Raw genomic sequence first — 20,710 nt, forward strand, 5'->3', positions numbered from 1 at the left:
TTTGTAAGCCTAGTACTTATTCTATAGGTGCCATTTGCCGAACCGATATGTTACAGCGATATAAACACACCATCATGGTTGTCAAGCGATGGTGGGGTAACAGACACATACACACATATATTTACGCACACACGTTATCGTACCAAATATCCGGCAAACTTTGGACCACATTTGATCCGCATATCTGGACTCTGGATCTTCAGGTATTTTGGGACTCAACGTAACTATATACTTCGAATATGAAACAAATTACGAATAGTAAAAACCTAATTTATAGTAAATATTTTCAAATTAATTCTCATCTAAAGCAGTTTGTCCTTGATATTATCTATCCACTTTGGCGGCCAACTGGCAGAAACGTTAGCATGCTGGGTCAAATGCTGAGCGGTATTTCGTCTGTCTTTACATTCTAATTCAAATTCCGCCAAGGTCGACTTTGCCTTTGTTCCTTTCGGGGTCGATAAATAAAGTACCTGTTACACACTGGGGTCGATGTAATCGACTTAATTCCTTTGTCTGTTCTTGTTTGTCCCATCTATGATTAGACCCCTGTGGGCAAGAAAAAATAGATATTATTAATCTACGAAGGTGGCGAGCTGGCAGAAACGTTAGCACACCGGGCGAAATGCTTAGTGTTTTTTCCTTTGTCTTAACGTTCTGAGTTAAAATTCCTCCAAGGTCGACTTTGTCTTTCAGTCTTTCGGGTTCGATAAATTAAGTACCAGTCGTGTACTGCGGTCGATCTAATCGACTGGTCCCCTCCCACCCAAATTTCAGGCATTGTGCCTAGAGTAGAAAAGGATATTATTAGCCCACTTAAAATTCTCCACGTATATCATGTATATATTCATATATTCATATTATATATCAATACTTCAGTCTTGATTTTGTATTACTTTTACTGGAAATGCTCTACGGCGTTTGTTAATGGTATTGAAACCGATTTGGTATTGCTTTTACGTGTCTAGTTTGTACCTAGGTGGCAGATGTATGACGGCCGTATTCTCAGAAACCTACTGGAGTTCTGAGTTCTTGCAGTATCTATATTTTGTAGAACTATTCAGAAATGCGGCTGCCAACCTTGCAATGGCGAAAGCCGAGAAAACCTGGGGGAAAATCGTGCGCCCAGTTTGCCTACCCTGCAAGGAAACTTTATTCATCTTATCACCCTTCATGCTGTTGAAAGTAAGAAAACTATATATTTACATCTACTTACGAATAGATCTGCTCCTAATAACCTACGCAACATTGTAAACGGCAATGAAACTACGCCGGGTAAGTACTGTCATTACATCCTTATGCATTATAAATATAGTGTTAACACATCAAAGTGTCTCTCTATGTATTAAACAGTAGAGAAACAGACACAATTATGGTTCAAACATTTATACCAGACGAATGAATCACACTAAAATTACGATAGAAGTTTGAGTTATTTCATCCACAGACATACCCAGTACCTGCGTATCAATTTATGTTAATATCACTCATACATCATAAACTACTGGAACACCGATACAATAAATCAAAGCTAATCATTAAATAGAACATGTAACGAAATAAAATGGAAATGAAATTACAACAAAAGTCCTTCCCTGAAACGTTAAATAAATCATATGTTCTCTTCTGACACATCATCGATTCAAGTAAATATGGAGCATAAAAACTTAATTGAAATGTCTTATCATTGACGTTTGTGACAAAAGTCTCTCAATGAGGGAACACTTTATTTACTGTGAAGCAGAATTTATATTATACAAACCACATCTAATACTTCTCGATAGACTAGACATATCTATCAGAAAACAGCAATCACTCCTGTATCAGAATGTTTAGCATCAGCGACGAGGGAGAGTGTAAATATATCAGAAACACTAACCGAAAGGCACTAGCCTTTTATTAAATTTATAGAATATGCAGAAAATAATTGAAAATGTTCGTTATAATATATACAGACCAGTGGTGTGTAACTATATTTATTACATGCGATTTCCTGATTATTACAGCTACGTAGCTGGTTGTAAATCAGCTAAAGACAGAATGATATATTCTGCACTTTGCTGAATTATCCTCCAAACCACAATTGCCGTCCATTATGTTGCAAGTAACAAGTATTGTTTGAATAGCAAGTACTTATATATAAGCTTTGGTATACAGCAATCTTTCGCCATATAGCGATTCACCTATCACGGTTCACTTATCGCAGTTCACTTATGGCGGTTTATTATTTAAGCTTACGTCGATTCTTCCGTGTAATTTTTTTATTGGCATTTATGATAAAATAAATTTATACAAGTTATAAAAATAATTTTTTTAAATATACAGTACAGTATTGCATCTACTTCGCGGATTTTCACCTATCGCGGGGTAGCGGCTGGAACGTAACACCCGCGATAGTAGAGGGATTACTGCAGCTTTATTTGAGAATCAGAATTCGAAGTTCATACAAGAAACGATTTATAATATTTTTGTATAATTGTATCAATATGTTGTTGCAAAATTGATATCGTTTGCACGATTTTCTATCATCGTTATCCGTTCCCTTAAATATACGTGTTGATATCACACCACAGTCATTTCAATGTTTGCCTGAAGCGTATGGATTCCAATGGATAATTTTTCCTTCTTTCATTCTTTCTTTCATTTTCTTTTCCTCTTCTGTTTTCTGGTCGAAGTCATTAAAATGCAGAAGTAGACTTAATTTGTATCGTCTCTAATATATTATTCGTACTTATTTCGCCGACTACAGCTGGATGAATATTAAAATCATCTAAAGTGTATAAAACTAGCAAATAAAAACGACTTTATTAAATTGTCTAAGTTCGGCCATGCAAAATCTAATAAGCGCCGCCATTCCGATGCAACTAAGTCATAAAAACGTAACAAATCATTATTGTTCTATTAAGACGAAAAACGAATATTTCCCAGACATTATTATTATTTTTATGTCAATTATTTTCTTTCGTAAATCGCAATCTCACCCTCCCTTCATCTAAACATTTAGTTGGCTATAATCATTCGGTTATCGAATATTTCCACCAACTTTTCTCAAACTGGTACTCATATAAATATTTTCAGTTTCCGTTTATTGATTATAGACACAGAAAGTGTATTTTTAGCGAAAAATCATAAGTAATAAGAAACATTAATATCTCTCTGAAATGCATTAGATGATTAAATGAAAATAATTAGTTTCCAACACGAAATCGAAATTGCTTTCCGGCACAACTTATAAGAGCCTCCCAATTATATTACAGCATACATCACCGCGATATTCATGATGAACAATCACTTACAAGTGAAACCTGGTCCGCAGAAACAATGTTGGAATATACGCCGCTTGTATATACATGTGCTGTGCTGTGTGTTTATATGTGTGTATGTGTGCGTATATGTGTGTGTACGACAGGCTTCCATTTTGTCTATTAAAATTCATATATATATATATAATATATATATATATATATATATATATATATATATAAAGAGAGAGAGAGAGAGAGAGATGTGTGTGTATGTGTGTTAACGATACTCGAGAACAATCTATACAAAGTGAATAATATAATTTTTTTCCGCATACAACAGATAAAGATTTATTCTCCAACATAAAGCGAAATTATTTCTAAACGAGATGAATTGAAACTCTATTAGTATATATCAATTCTTTATTAATAATTTATGAAAGAGAATGCAGCCATTACATCACCTATCGCAACCAAACTCTTAAGGAATAGTACAGAAACACCAAGAGAAACAATTTCATAATTCCTCATAATTATAAAGTCACAAACCTAAAAATCATCGAGCGCACTGCAGCTAAGTGAGGAACATACTTAAATTTTACGGAGACCTCTATGTTTACTGATAAATACATTCATGGGACAAATATACCATTCTGTATCTATTGTGGTGGAGTTACACTTCCTGAATCATGTACCTCTCGCCCTCATAAATTCTGCAAACTAAAGATTAGGGTATTGAAAGCCTATAACTTCGATATTTCCTACGCATGGTATAAAACAATGTTCCGCAGCATTTTTTCATTGGGGTACTCTTATATTTTTTTCAAAATTCGGTGACGCACCTGAACTAAAAATATAACAAGAAAATATTATGTTCAGGTTCACTGCGTATCACCTAACATCGCCTCGTGGCACTGGTATAAACTATAAAAATCTAAGAAACCAAGAAACAAAACAAGAATAAAAAGAGAAGGCGTGTAATATAGCAGCTGCGAGATATTACCCAAGATGTATGTTTAAGGTCACATCTCTATTTGTATGCACAGTTACGTCTTGACTCCACTAGCTTCAGGGGACTAATAAAATAGCATAAGATATCCACAAAATATTATTAGATACGAGACAAGTAAAGAATATCAGCAAATATTTATGTACAAAGAACAGACTAATGGTATCTGAATTCAAACGGATATGGATGGAAGCACTCCGTCGGTTACGACGATGAGGGTTCCGGTTGATCCGATCAACGGAACAGCCTGCTCGTGAAATTAACGTGTAAGTGGCTGAGCACTCCACAGACACGTGTACCCTTAACGTAGTTCTCGGGGATATTCAGCGTGACACAGAGAGTGACAAGGCCGGCCCTTTGAAATACAGGTACAACAGAAACAGGAAGTAAGAGTGAGAGAAAGAGTTGTGAAATAGTACAGCAGGGATCACCACCATCCCTGCCAGAGCCTCGTGGAGCTTTAGATGTTTTCGCTCAATAAACACTCACAACGCCCGGTCTGGGAATCGAAATCGCGATCCTACGACCGCGAGTCCGCTGCCCTAACCACTGGGCCATTGCGCCTCCACTCAAACGGATATATTCGTACGTCGAATTTGAATTAGATGTTTTATAGCACACGTTGTGTAATGAAGGAAAATAATTAAAACCATAAATATATCAGGAAATTGTATCATTATATAGTTTTAGCATTATGTTTAACACAGTAGGAATAAAGATAATATTTTAAACAAATGATAATTTTCATCATTTAAAAGTATATTAAAAAACAAAATCGGGATATAATCAGACATGATTTCTTTGTGCCGAACATTTAATTTTGACTTTCCAATGTTTCGCATTATTAGACTGCAGTCTTTTTATAGAGCTCAAATGTTACTTGATAAATATTGCAATAATAATCGATATTTAGGATCTAACACGTACGCAAACACAAACAAAACGTACACATTTATAAGTGAGTACAGCATGCGATTAATATATTCTCATCTAAATTACGCAAAAATGAAAATAACACTGAGAACTCATTTTAACAGAAGTATTACCAAAATTACATAAAAATATCTCGAAATACTAAAGAGTAAATTTATTCAATAAAATCGCCATTGGCTTCGAGCACGGCCTCCAAACGACTTCGGAATATTCTGCAACTCTTCTGGACGATCTCCTTTTTTACGGTAGTGAATGCTACCATAAGCCTTGCCTTCAGTTCATCTTTGGTGTTACAAGGAGTTTTGATTGTCTTTCGTTCAACTGCGCCCCACACATAATAATCTGGGGAGTTAGGTGGCCAGATGTTCAGGGTCGTGTGGGTGCAGAAATTGTCTGACACCCATTACTGGGCTCTCCTGCCTGAGTAGCATAGCGGAGAGTCCTGTTATCAGACATAGAGTATTGACCCAGGGCAGCACTATTTCGTCCAGGTATTTGATGTAGGCTTCCGTGTTGATTCTGAGGGCGTGGGGTAAGATGAATGGAGGCATAAAGTTGCCATCACTAGTGATCATTCCAAACACCATGACGTTGATTGGATGTTTGATTTTTCTCACTCTCGGTACATGATTTGGGGACACGGCAAGCCAACGGTTGTTCCGTGTGATCACTAGCTGTTCGTATTTCAGCTTCTGTTGCGAATACCAAACGGTATAGCGGAGTGAATTGCGACATGGTGCTGTGTTTCTCATAGACAGTGCCTATCTGATCCTACTATACAGTGTAGTCAATAAAATCAAAAACAAACGATGCGCAATGGCGAAATTAAAAATATAAAATGGTGACCATTTTATCCACCAAAGTATATGTGTTTGTGTGCGTATATATATATATATATATATATATATATATATATAACAGTTTCTATACGCCCATGTATAATAATATGTAGGCCAGATATTTCATCCGAATGTAAGTAGAAGTAGATGTAGCAACAGAAATATAATGAATCACAGTAAATGATCGCAACTGACGGCACTCCATCCAGGATCTTGATATACTTGCACGATATGTATCTTTATTGTATTTTAATATGTCTCTACAGTATCCTATATAATATAGGATAAAACTATTATCTTTAAACATATTTAGAACGCGTTATTGCTCCAACTTGTCATATAAATGTCAAATATTATTAAGTGGCCGTTTTGCGAACTATCTAAATTCATTTATTTCTTATTCACATTGGGAATATTATTTGCCAGTTTATAGCTGTGAATATTTCAGCTTTATACATTATTTTAGAAACTATTTCACGTCTTGTTCAATGCTGTATAAAACCTTACACAATGTTTCATTTACGCACTTAATAATAACTTATTGACATATATTCTTTAATAGCCATTGTCAAATTAATCGTAACGAATTCATTTCGCTTTTATCCACGGCGGTTGTTCTAACGGGAAAGGCGATGAGCCGGCAGAATCGTTACGTTGCCGGGCGAAATGCTTAGTGGTATTTCGTCTGCCATTACATTCTGAGTTCAAATTCCGCCGAGGTCGACTTTGCCTTTCAACTTTTCGGGGTCGCTTAAATAAGTACCAGTTACGCACTGGGGGTCGATATAATCGACTTAACCCGTCTGTCTGTCTCTGTTTGTCCTCTGCGTTTAGCCCCTTGTGGGTAGTAAAGAAGTAGGTTGTTCTAACGGGATAGTCTATGTCAATAATTTTGTTTCTCGAATGGCTAAGTACGAAATCCGTGTTGCAGACCATTACTAGTTTTGTTAGTGAATTTTATTATCGATATCAAAATACATTTTTGTGAGAGATATGACCAGATTTACACTCTACCCGTTCTAGTCATAGGGTGGTATTATCATTAATAAACTACCTTAGAGTTGTTATTTTTTCTTTTACTTACGCACATGTACCACAACCAGGAGATTGCAGTTAGATTCAATGTATATGGTTAAAACTGGTGGCTTTAAAAGTCATACTTTACATACTTTGGTGTTATGCGTATTTTAACAAAATATCAATCCGTTAGTTATCAAACTTTACAGTTATAGTAAGCACTTCACTTGCACTTAGACATGTTGAAATAAATGAAAAGATTGCTTCCCATATACATACATACATACATACATACATACGCACATACATACATACATACATACATACATACATACATACATACATACATGTATACATACAAACATAAAACATATATACATAGAAGTCGACTGCGACATCGGGACCAACCCCCTGCAAGCATGAAGGCACGCTGACTGAATTCGTTTACAATATTGAAAAGAAAAATATAGTACGAAAGAAAAAAATTGTGTTCTCACCAGCAATACCCATCAAGCAAGGAGGATTGCAGAAAAACGAAGGCGAGAGACTCAAGACATAAGGGCCATGAGGCTTTCTCAAGATTTGCAAAGCCGTGCTGCGGAACGTAACATGGAGTTTCGGGAAAGAAGGAAGAGGAGACTTTCTCAAGATCAACAAAGACATCCTGCAGCACGTCCGATTGGGTCTCAAGAGAGAAAGGAGATGATACATTCTCATTGAATCATTAAAACAGCGTTTACCACGCCAGATTACTCAGAGGTACAAAAATACCATAGCACTCAGAAATAAACTACGCAAAAATTCGTTCTTCACAACTCCTGGAGTTCCTTACAGATATGATCTGTTCCATTCTTATAAAAATTAAAATGCTGTTCAAATTACTGTGCGAAACTCAAATTCTCGTTTCTGCACAGCATTAACATTTACTCTACAAATGTTTTGTCGTCAAACTGCACTTTCGGGTATTATATATATATATATATACATACATACAAACTATGCTATCTTAATCCCGAGCAACGGTGGGTATATATATATATATAAATAAACACACACTCACATATGTAAAAAATATTATATATATGCGTGTATCTACATATGTATCCATCCGCATTATTTCCTAGTGTGTGTCGGTTGAAAGAGTAGATAGATATCTTTCAGTATACAAACACTGTCAAAGTCTCACTCTCTCTCGCGTGTTATGGTGGCCCAATCGATTTAATCTATAAAAAAAAAAAACGAACTACAAGTAAGATGAAAATGCAAATATAAGGGATTTTTATAGTTACAATACAACTTGATGAATGTAAAAAGGTCAGTATAATATAATAATTACTTCTTTCTACAACTTGATATGAGAATGATAATCAAATTTGTTAATTTTTGAACTGTTAATCTGTCTACAGCACGTATATCAAACAGAGAAAATTCAAATAAAAATATTCATCATTCTGTATTGATGTCACGCATAACGATTAAACGAATTCATTGACATTATTAATACACCATCTTTTATAGAATACATTTCGATGAAAATGTATAAAATGTGTAAATGACACTGGCTTTCTAAGGTTTTATATAATTTATGGCGGCGAGCTGGCCGCATCGTTAGCACGCCAGGCAAAATGCTTAGCAAGATTTCGTCTGTCATTACGTTCTGAGTTCAAATTCCGCGCAGGTGGACTTAGCATTTCATCCTTTCGGGGTCGATAGATTAAGTACCACGAAACACTGGGGTCGATGTTATCGACTAGTCTCTCCCCAAAATTTCAGGCCTTGTACCTATATTAGAAAAGTTTTATATATTACTGAACGGGTAAGCAATTCTCTCTTGAATATTATATCGTACTCAAAAATTCTACATACGCTTAAACACGCATGCATTGAAAGACATACATTCTTTTATTCTTTTATTTGTTTCAATCATTTAACTGCGGCCATGATGGAGCACCGCCTTTAGTCGATCAAATCAACCGCAGTGCTTAGCCTTTGCGAGTCTAGTTCTTCTAACGATCTCCTCTGCCGCACCGCTAATTTACGGGGACGTAAACACACTGGCATCGATTGTCAAGCGATGGTCAGGGGACAAACACAGACACACAAACATATACACACACGCATATATATATATATATATATATATATATTATATATATATATATATATATATATGCACACACCGTGCACGCACGCGCGCACACACACACGCACACGCTCACACACACACACATATACGACGGGCTTCTTTCACTTTCCATCTGTTAAATCCATTCGCAAGGCTTTGGTCGGCACGGGCCTTTAGTAGAAGACACTTGCACAAAATGCCACGCAGTGAAACGGAACTAGTAACCATGTCATTGCTAAACAACCTATCTACCACACAGCTACTCCTACACCATATACATACATATATATACATATACATACATTCACACTCGTGCATGTACACACACACATACACACATATATACGTATGTGTATATGTCCATAAAAGAAATCCTTTTGAGGCTAGATTAGAACTGACCTAGACATGACAAACTGCACAATTTATGTATATATATATATATATAATATATATATATATATATATATATATATATATATATATATACATATATATATATTTCTTTACTACCCACAAGGGGCTAAACACAGAGGAGACAACAAGGACAGACAAACGGATTAAGTCGATTACATCGACCCCAGTGCGCAACTGGTACTTAATTTATCGACCCCGGAAGGATGAAAGGCAAGGTCGACCTCGGCGGAATTTGAACTCGGAACGTAACGGCAGACGAAATACGGCAACGCATTTCGCCCGGCGTGCTTAACGTTTCTGCCAGCTCGCCGTAACTTTTAACGCACACACAACGCACTTTAGCTAATCCTCGGATTTAAACCGTTGTATGGAAATGAGTAAATTATTCGGCCCAAGGGTATAGTACAAAAAAATTGCCGAAGGTGCCACGCAGTGGGACTGAACCCGGAACCATGTGGTTCATAAGCAACATACTTACTACACAGTCACTCTTGCACCTATGGTATATATATATATATAATATATATATATATATGTGTGTGTGTGTGTGCGTTTGTGTGTGTATGTATATATATATATATATACACATATATATATGTACATATATATATATACATACACACACAAACGCACACACACACACACACATATATATATATATATATACCATAGGTGCAAGAGTGACTGTGTAGTAAGTATGTTGCTTATGAACCACATGGTTCCGGGTTCAGTCCCACTGCGTGGCACCTTCGGCAATTTTTTTGTACTATACCCTTGGGCCGAATAATTTACTCATTTCCATACAACGGTTTAAATCCGAGGATTAGCTAAAGTGCGTTGTGTGTGCGTTAAAAGTTACGTCACAAGTATTGTTTAGCTATGAAACATATGTAGTCTTTACGTACCTTTCTCGTTGCTTACATTCTCGTACTATACCCTTAGTAGACGGAAACTGAAACAAGCCAGTTGTATATACATATGCATAAATACACACACACACACAGACACACACACACTCACACACACACACACACACATATATATATATATATTGTATGTGTGTTTCTGTGTGTATGTAAGTCTTTAGTCATTAAGAGAAATAATTACTATTAAAGCTTTAGCTAATTCTTGAATTTGAACATATCCGCAGGTTTTTACAGAAATTTGCTCGTGTTGACGTTGCTGTTCGCGTTCCATTTCACAATCAGCAAGCATATGTAATAACATGAAGGTGGTAACACCTCAAACTTGAAACCCAAGCAAATAAATGATTATTTTACTATGGCTGTGTGTGTGATTTCGCATAAATGCATCACTCATAAAGCTTGTCTATTCTAAGCAAAATATAACCTTTTCTCCTTTCACTGATAGCATTATACGTTTAGTCAGGTATATAGAAATGGATTTATTGAGGTTTCTGAAAAGAATTGCGTGATAAACAAATTCACATATTCAGTGTTTATCGTCATATTGGCAGCAGTGATTTTTTTTTTTTTTATAATCTAGTCAGAAGGCAAGTGATACGTACGGGTAGGAGAGTAATCAGATTTACATGCATACAATGCGTAGCTGGTATTTTATTATATCGACACCGGTAAGAGAGAAGGTGAGCTGACCTTGGAGGAAGCCTCAACTCAAGTCTTAAGCAACTAGGTTATATTTCGCAAGGTACTTTTCCCGACGCGTAGCGGTTATGCCAATTCATGACTCTACATACCTATTTCTTTACTACCCACAAGAGGCTAAACACAGAGAGGACAAACGAATTAAGCTGATATACCGACACCAGTGCGTAACTGGTACATACTTAAGCGACCCCGAAAGGATGAAAGGCAAAGTAGACATCGGCGGAATTTGAACTCAGAACGTAGCGGTAGACGAAATATTGCTAAGCATGTCGCCCGGCGTGCTAACGATTCTGCCAGCTCGCCGCCTTAAAGACAGAAGAAATACTTATTTCTTTACTACCCACAAGGGGCTAAACATCGAGAGGACAAACAAGGACAGACAAACGGATTGAGTCGATTACATCGACTCCAGTGCGTAACTGGTACTTAATTTATCGACCCCGAAAGGATGAAAGGCAAAGTCGACCTCGGCGGAATTTGAACTTAGAACGCAACGGTAGACGAAATGCAGTTACGCATTTCGCCTGGCATGCAACGTTTCTGCCAGCTCGCCGCCTTCCATGACTCTACATACCATTATTACTAATACGATATGTAGTTTAATGCAGTTACTTCGGCCCCTAAATAATTTGATTTCAATCATTGTCTTCTATGTTTTACACGCTATATTCAATAGACTGCAGCTTTGCTTGTGAATCACCTTCAAAGATTTCCAGTCGAAAGAAATTGACCGCAGTACAGTTCTTAAAACCTGGCATTTAATCTTTTGGATCTCTTTGGCCAAAACACACTGATCTCCTTGGACGTAAAAGAACCGACGCCGCTTATGATGCTGTTTGTCCTCTATATCATTGCTGCTCAAAGTAGTGGTCCGCGGACCGGTGCCAATTCGCGAGCCATCAGCTGCCGATACGTGGTCGGTTTCCAGAAAAGAAACAATATATAATGCTTATAAAATACTTATGTAATATTGTACTATTTGCTTACAAAATAAATATATGATAGAAAAGAAATTGTCATTTTTTATTATTCTCATTATATATATATTGTTTCCCGTATAAATTAATATTTCTAAGCAATATTACCGGTCCCTCGCACATTCGAAAGACAAAAAAACAAAAACAAACAAAACTAACGGTACCCCACATCCGAGACACACAGACGTGTACACATAAATGTACGTATAAACGATGCGCTCCTTTCAGTTTCCTTTCACTCAGAAAACTTTGGTTGGCCCCAGGCTGTAGTAGGACTCACTTGGTCACTGTTCCACGGAGTAGGACTTGAAACCAGAACCATGTCGTTGGGAAGCAAGCTTGTAATGTTTATAAAAATCCCTCTATAGCCTATTAGTTCTGATTCAACAACAGGTAGAACTATAAAAATGAATAATTAGTCCTCGGAAATGAGAGATGAAGACTGTAGAAACAGTTATAAAACAAGGCGGCGAGCTGGCAGAATCGTTTGCACGGCGGGCGAAATGCTTAGCGGTATTTCGTCTGCGTTACGTTGTGAGTTCAAATTCCGCCGAGGTCGACTTTGCCTTTCATCCTTTCGGGGTCGATAAATTAAGTACCAGTCACGCACTGGGGTCGATGTAATCGACTTAATACCTATGTCTGTCCTTGTTTGTCCCCTCTGTGTTTAGCCCCTTGTGGGTAATAAAGAAATAGGTATTTCGTCTGCCGCTACATTCTGAGTTCAAATTCCGCCGAGGTCGACTTTGCCTTTCATCCTTTCAGGGTCGATAAATGAAGTACCAGTTACGCACTGGGGTCAATCTAATCGACTTCATCCCTTTGTCAAGTCCGTGTTTATCCTCTAATAAACAGTTATAAAAGAGAAAACTTGTTACAAATTAACAAAAAATGTACACTTTAATTTTATGTCACCGAATCTGCTCCTCCTTGAGAATTGAAACAATCTTTTGGTACTTTTATAGAAATAGATATATGCTAATATAGATTACTATAAGACTGAATATATCATGATGAACAGGAGTGGCTGTGTGGTAAGTAGCTTGCTTACCAACCACATGCTTCCGGGTTCAGTCCCACTGCGTAGCACCTCAGGCAAATGTCTTCGAATATAGCTTCGGCTTATGCGTGTGTATCTGTGTTGGTCCACGCAACATCGCTTGGCAACCGATGCTGGCATGTTTACGTCCCCGTAACTTAGCGGTTCGGCAAAAGAGACCGATGGAATAAATACTAGGCTTACAAAGAATAAGTCCTGGGGTCAATTTGCTCGACTAAAAGTCTGCTCCTGCATGACCGCAGTCAAATGACTGAAACAAATAAAAAAGAATAAAAAGAGTGATACAGTTTCAGTATTTACTGAACCCTTGATGACCCCTATAGCTGGTTATCTATATCTGCCTGTTATAACGTTGCTGTTATTGTTGTTTGTTCCTTGTTGTGACATCTCTGACTCATAAGAGCCGGTTTCCCCGATTTCATTGGTGTATAGTTCCCCCAAATGGACTTGACACCGGTTCGTCGCATCCAAGTATACACTAATATTAAATATTCGTTCTACTGGTCCGTATATTGCACGGTCGACTAAGCCCGTTCTCTGCTTACGATTTTCCAATAGAGGCGATTTTTATAAACGCTCTCATTGATATAAAGAAAAGCTGAAAACAATAAACTCCCATATTTATTTCATAAGGAAGTGTCATACCGATAATTTTGAACAATCAGTTGTCATAATCTGTAATTCCTATCTATGCTGTACATCCTCTGCTTCTGGCAATTTCAACACAAGAAAATCATATGATTTTACACGATTCTTTGATGATTTGATTTCTTTGAAGCTATTTAAAAATTTCTTTAAATTTATGTTATTTATCCTTACAAGATCCTTTGTCAAGGCAAAACACCCGAGGCTAAATTCCTAATTGTAAAGCTAAATCAACCAACATGAGATTTGTCTGTAAACGAAACTTTCATTTTATTCTTTAGTTTTAGCAAGTTACTCCGCCAGCTTAATTATTACATTTTCACGATAACTTTATTTCTATCATTGAAAATGATATTTAATAATATTTTAAAATTTTCATTTCAAGTAGTTATGAAACACTTTTATGGAATAATGGAATAGAAAAAATTTTAGTTGACCTAACCTTGATATCATGAAGTTCATATTATACTGAAAAAGTGCGGTAACGATTTTCCAAGTGTTATGCTTATTGGACTGTGTACAATATCGAATTATCTGGAATAGATCCGAAAAGTTTTCAAATATAATTTAGTTTAGCTGTGAAATCTGTAACTCTGCCAGTTTTCCGAATTTACTGTTTCTTTTCTACTTCTTCTTGAAAGTTCGTACTTTAATTTAAAACTATATGATAATGGTTGGTTGAAGATTTGCTGTAGTTGCTTATCCGTAAATCAACATCGACCAACTACATCTACATTGCAAGATGTTCAATCCGTGACCATCCAATCTTATTCTCCGATCCTGGGCTATATTGCACAACGCATCTTGATTGTTGGATCAATATCGAAGATGATTACACTAAAATTTGAATTTTGTCTTGAGAGAAATTTGAGAAAATTCTAAATTATTCTTGAGAATTATTATATTCATTCCATCACACATGTCTTAGTTTCCACACATTATCGCGTAGATTAATGTACAATCAGTGCTGCAGTCCTACTTTCGTCGACGCCAGAACCTAATGAATTTATTGCACTGTCTCGCAACTCCCTCTTCCCTCATTCACTTTTGTTCTTACTAATCCCTTCCCTCACCCCGCTTCTTTCTTCTTCGGTAAACTGTCATGTATAAACAGACTCACTATTTTTTCCTTTTAAACCTACTTGCCTAATTAGAAATAATTTCATTGGTCATTTGCTTTTGCTTTTTCAACACGCTATTTCCGTTGTGATTAAAGTAACCAATCATTTACTCATTTACATGCAACGATTTAAACCCGAGGATTGGCTAATGTGCGTTGCGTATGCGTTAAATGTTACGTAACAAGTATTGTTTACCTACGAAACATATGTAATCTTTACTTACCTTTCTCATTCCTTACATTCTCGATATATATATGTGTGTGTGTTGTGTTTGTTTGTATGTGTGTGCGTGTATATGCATATATGTATATGTATATGAATAAAGTTATATAATTGTGCATAATGCAAATTGCACAGCTGTTTCACTACTTGAGTAGAGACTCTTTCGCAGTAAATAGATTGCTAATGAAAAGCTAAAGAAAGCTAAAATCAACTTGAAATTGTAAGTGAAATATCTTAATTACGTGATGTCGGCATATATAGAGAATAGCTCTTTATATCAAGGCACAAGTAATTTAGTCGACGAAACGTTTGCTTGCTAAGCTTACTTTGCTTACACAGGTAATGTTAACTGAACATATTTTGCTGAGTGAGTTAGTTTAGCAGCTATCAATCAACTAGATCACGTCCTCTCTAGAAGAAACTAAAACACATTTAATTCAAACTCTTTAACAATTTCAACATCATATTAACTATTTTAATAAAAATGACAAGAACATAGCTGCAAGAACGGAATAAATAGACGCAGCTGCAGTTACTTATATGTAAACAGCAACAGCTTATGCCACACACATAAAGCCATCACATTCGTTAAAAGTTTTTAAAAAATGTAACTTGAAACAAACAAAATTATTATTTTTTCGTCTGAACACATTGAGTTAACTAACAGCCAATCAACTGAAAACTTAAGCAAATAAAAATAAACTACGTTAGCGAGAAAAAAATAGCATTTAAGAAGAAGTGTAGTTTGGTCGAGAATAGGTTGAAAGTAAGTTTGAGAAAGTCGTGTTAAAAAATATTAAATTAATAACAGAAAAAGTTTGTTTGGGAAAAATGAACCATGATGAAATTTCGTTTATTAATAGTTTACACTGTTGCTGGTTCAGACCTTGCTAGAGCAAAGCAAGAAACACGTATGGAAAAAATGAAGTGCTTGTGTAATGTTGTAGGTTAATTTGAACCGTTATACGAGACCATAGAATTCGTAACCTACATTAATAAGTGATGCAACAGGTTCAGAATGCAATGTTTTAAGTGATAACAAGACAGCAGGGCTGAATAAAGACAGCCGCCATGGCGAGACATTATTTATAATTACTAAGGTTAGCACGCCGGGCGAAGTGCTTAGCGGTATCTCGTCTGAGTTCAAATTCCGTCGTGGTCGACTTTGCTTTCATACTTTGGGGGTCGATACATTAAGTACAGTTATGCACTGAAGTCGATGTAATCGACGTAATCCCTTTGTCTGTTCTTTGTCCCCTCTATAAGAAACGTTAGCACGCCGAACGAAATGCTTAGGTATTTTGCCTGCCGTTACGCTCTGAGTCCAAATCCCGCTGAAGACGACTTTGCCTTTCATTCTTTCGGGGTGGATAAATTAAGTACCAGTTACGCACTGGGGTCGATATAATCGACTTAATCCGTTTGTCTGTCCTTGTTTGTCCTCTCTGTGTTTAGCCCCTTGTGGGTAGTAACGAAATAGGTATTTCGTCTGCCGTTACGGTCTGAGTTCAAATTCCGCCGAGGTCGACTTTGCCTTTCATCCTCTAGGGATTCGATAAATTCAATACCAGTTGCGTACAGGGGTCGACCTAATCGACTGGCCCCACCTTTCCAAACATTTCGGGCCTTGTGCCTAGAGAAGAACGGATTATTTATAACTACCAAGATATACTATAGTCACTAAGACATTAATCTCTGTCAGTACATGCCATTGGCTCACTCATAAGCGTGTGCCAAGAAGGAATCCTGGGATCGTTACCTTTTGACCGACAGATTTAAAATATAATTTTTTGGAAATAAAAACGTTCAAACTTCGGACACTTGTAGAATGTGTCATATAAAACATCTTTTGCTCTAAGCATTTTTGAGAAAAAACTTATATTTACGAAGTTATTTCACATTAAAGTTGTCATATTTCGGTAATTTCAACCAATCAATGACGTGCATTCAGCTCAAAATTACTGCTATTGTTTGTCAACAAGAACCTCCGGCAGTGTATATTTCGTTTGACACATATTTTTAACAACCGTAGCCCTAAAACCCGAACCCTAACTCTAAAACTCTAACCCTAACCCTAAAACCTTAAAACCAGTACAAACGGACGAATGATGTCGGGATCATCACTGCCGAACAGTTTTCACCATAAATCTGAAGAATTGCACAACCAACACGACTTTTGAATTGGTGTTGTATTAATAATGATCATTATACAGATGGATTCGGAAACTATTTTACTATATTTTAAGAGCATAATAAATATTTTAGAATCAATTGTCTTTCCTCTATTTTGGCAACAACTATTACACGCTGAATAATTGTTCATTTGAAGCTACGGTCAATATTAAACAAAAATATTTCTATTGAATAGAAAACGTATGTGTCTAAGAGTGCATGCAACTTTGAAAGTCACCACTACCAGCACCACCAGCACCATCACCAGCATCATCATCATCATCATCATCATCATCATACTACTTTTTACGATTTTTTTTATTAGTACTGTATTTTTTTACTTTCATTTGCAAACAATGGGCATTGTGCAGTTTGGACTTTATTGTCATTAAGTATAGAGAAATGACTATCTTTTTAGCATTTATTTTATTTAAAGAATAATAGTTCGCTTCTAATAATCTAATATGGTTTCCTTTGGAGAAGGGTGAAATGTATTTGTAACAAACAACGCATATCAGATAAAATACACGAGTAGTATCACACACCTGAAAATAAAACATTGGCACAAAAATCTGTCATAAGTAGAAATGAATGACAAATAATTATTTACACCTGATCAAGTGAAAAATACTACGATATAACAGCGTTGCAATAACATCTGCAACAGTTTTGCTACAGTGGTTGATCAGAAAGATGCGCAGGTGAAGGCGCGTATCTTACTGGTTAAGGTATTCAGTTCAGTTTACGGCCATATCACGTTCAAAGCACCGGTTCTAGTCCGATCACCGAAGTTAAGCAACGTCGAGCCTAGTTTGTACTTAGATAGGTGACCGCTTGGGAAACCTAGGTGCAGTAAGCGTCACACATTGTTAAGGCGGCAAGCTGGCAGAAACGTTAGCACGCCGGGCGAAATGCTTAGCGGTATTTCGTCTGCCGTTACGTTCTGAGTTCAAATTCCGCCGAGGTCGACTTTGCCTTTCATCCTTTCGGGGTCGATAAATTAAGTACCAGTTACGTACTGGGTCGATATAATCGACTTAATACCTATGTCTGTCCATGTTTGTCCCCTCTATGTTTAGCCCCTTGTGGGTAATAAAGAAATAGGTATTTCGTCCGCTGTTACGTTCTGAGTTCAAATTCCGCCGAGGTCGACTTTGCCTTTCATCCTTTCAGGATCGATTAAATAAGTACCAGTTACGCACTGGGGTCGATATAATCAACTTAATCCGTTTGTCTGTCCTTGTTTGTCCTCTCTGTGTTTAGCCTTTGTGGGCAATAAAGAAATAGGTCAAGGTATTCAGTTCACGATCTTAAGGTCTTCCATACTTGACGGTTTGTTGTATCTTTGAGAAAGAGGCTTTATTTCACGTTATTACTGTCCAATCAATCGGTAAAAAACGTGTAGTAACTCTATTTGAAAAATCCAGCTTTATCACATTCTGTGTCATGCCAAATAGCACTAAAAACTACATTAAGGTTACATGTCTGTGGTGTGCTCAGCCACTGGCGCCTTAATGCCATGAGTGGGATGTTCCGTTGATTGGGTCGTGTCACGTTAGATTCCAAACCACACACGTGGTTATTCAACTTAGTGGCTTTACTTTTGCACATGTTCTGTTTAGCACAATGATATTTAAAAACACCTTCACATAGCCAGATGCAGCCCTTTTTCTCCACTGCACGCCTGAATTCCAGATATGAAATTTTCAGCGTTTGTAAAGAATGTATACATTCCTGTTGGAACCTTATAAATAATATATATAAGAAACACCATACAGCACCAATATAGTTATTAAACAGTATAAGGTAAGATGGTAGAAAGTGGTCCGAAAATCAAAGAACATCGATATGATTTAGAATTAACGAAGCAGGCCCCCAAAATGTGGGTAATCGGAATCCTCCGTAGCACACAAACTGCATGTCGACGATTAGATCTATCTGTTGCAAGTATTAGGAGTGGAATTCTTCCAATAGTATTGAGTTTACTAATAAAACAAGTATTTCGGCTGCTCCTTATTGAATTCCTTTTCCATTCGTTTATTTAGATTATAAATGAAAGTACACACACACACACATACGCACACAAACACACAAACACACACACGCACACACATAAACACACACTTACATACTCGCGCACGTGTATGGAGAATATTTTATCCTTTTCTCCGTTAATTTTATTTGCGTTAAGAATATTTTAAGCAGTTAATATATTGCATAACATTTTTGCCTCAGTCGTTGATTTTATGAAACTGCCTGTGCATTTCCACTCATCTTGTCATCGCTTAGTAATATCTCGTTATATTTCTAGTGAGTCATTGTGTCTTACTAGTAAATATATTATTATTATTATTATTATTATTATAATTTTTATTGTTATCATCATCATCATTACAGATTATATATATATATGTATATATATATATATATATATAATATATATATATATATGCATATATAAACATATATATATGCATATATATATATATAATATATAGCAGTAAATAAATGAATATATTATTATCATCATCATTACTATAATAATAATAATAATAATAATAATAATAATAATAATAATAATAATAATTATAATTATTATTATTATTATCATCGTCATCATCATCATTAATTTTGTTATGGTGGCTGTAGTGGCGGTGTCATCATTGTTATTTCAATTCTTATCAACATCCATCGCAATCTTCGTCATCGTCATCATCATCATCCTCGTCATCGTCATCGTCATCGTCATCAACAGCATCATCAACATCTGAGTCAGCAACACCAGTCACCAGCCTCATCACGACTTCATAAAACTACTGACACTTTCCGAATAACAATGCACTTTGCTTCGGTGAAAAGCTGGATTTCAGCCCAGAGTTAGAATTTGTTCCAATTATTTTATTAGTTGTAGAATTTTAAAGAATAATGGGAGTACACTAGTATGTGTCCGGAGGCTTAACGCATATCTTATTGACGAAATGATGCATTAAATTATAGCGAGCCATTCAAAAACGTTGGTTATCGAACAGGAACATAATATATGTGTGAAACTGTGTTCAATATGTATGATATCATATATATATATATATATATATACATATATATACACTCATATAGTCAAATACACACAACCGCGAGAGTATATATGAGTATCTGTTTTACATTACATCATATATATGTTGTATATATATGTTGTATATATATACATATATATATATATATATATATATATATATATATATATATATATATATATATATACATATATAAGTGTGAGTCCGTATATTCATAGATACGTGAGAAAAC

General features: G+C 36.1%; 1 pseudogene; it reads left to right on the forward strand.

The window, feature by feature from the left end:
- The first annotated feature begins 18,144 nt into the window (after positions 1-18,144).
- On the forward strand, positions 18,145-18,263 carry LOC115210084 (annotated as a pseudogene).
- Positions 18,264-20,710: the final 2,447 nt, after the last annotated feature.

This window comes from Octopus sinensis, linkage group LG3, assembly GCF_006345805.1.
Source record: "Octopus sinensis linkage group LG3, ASM634580v1, whole genome shotgun sequence".
In the NCBI taxonomy this organism is placed as follows: Eukaryota; Metazoa; Mollusca; class Cephalopoda; order Octopoda; family Octopodidae; genus Octopus; species Octopus sinensis.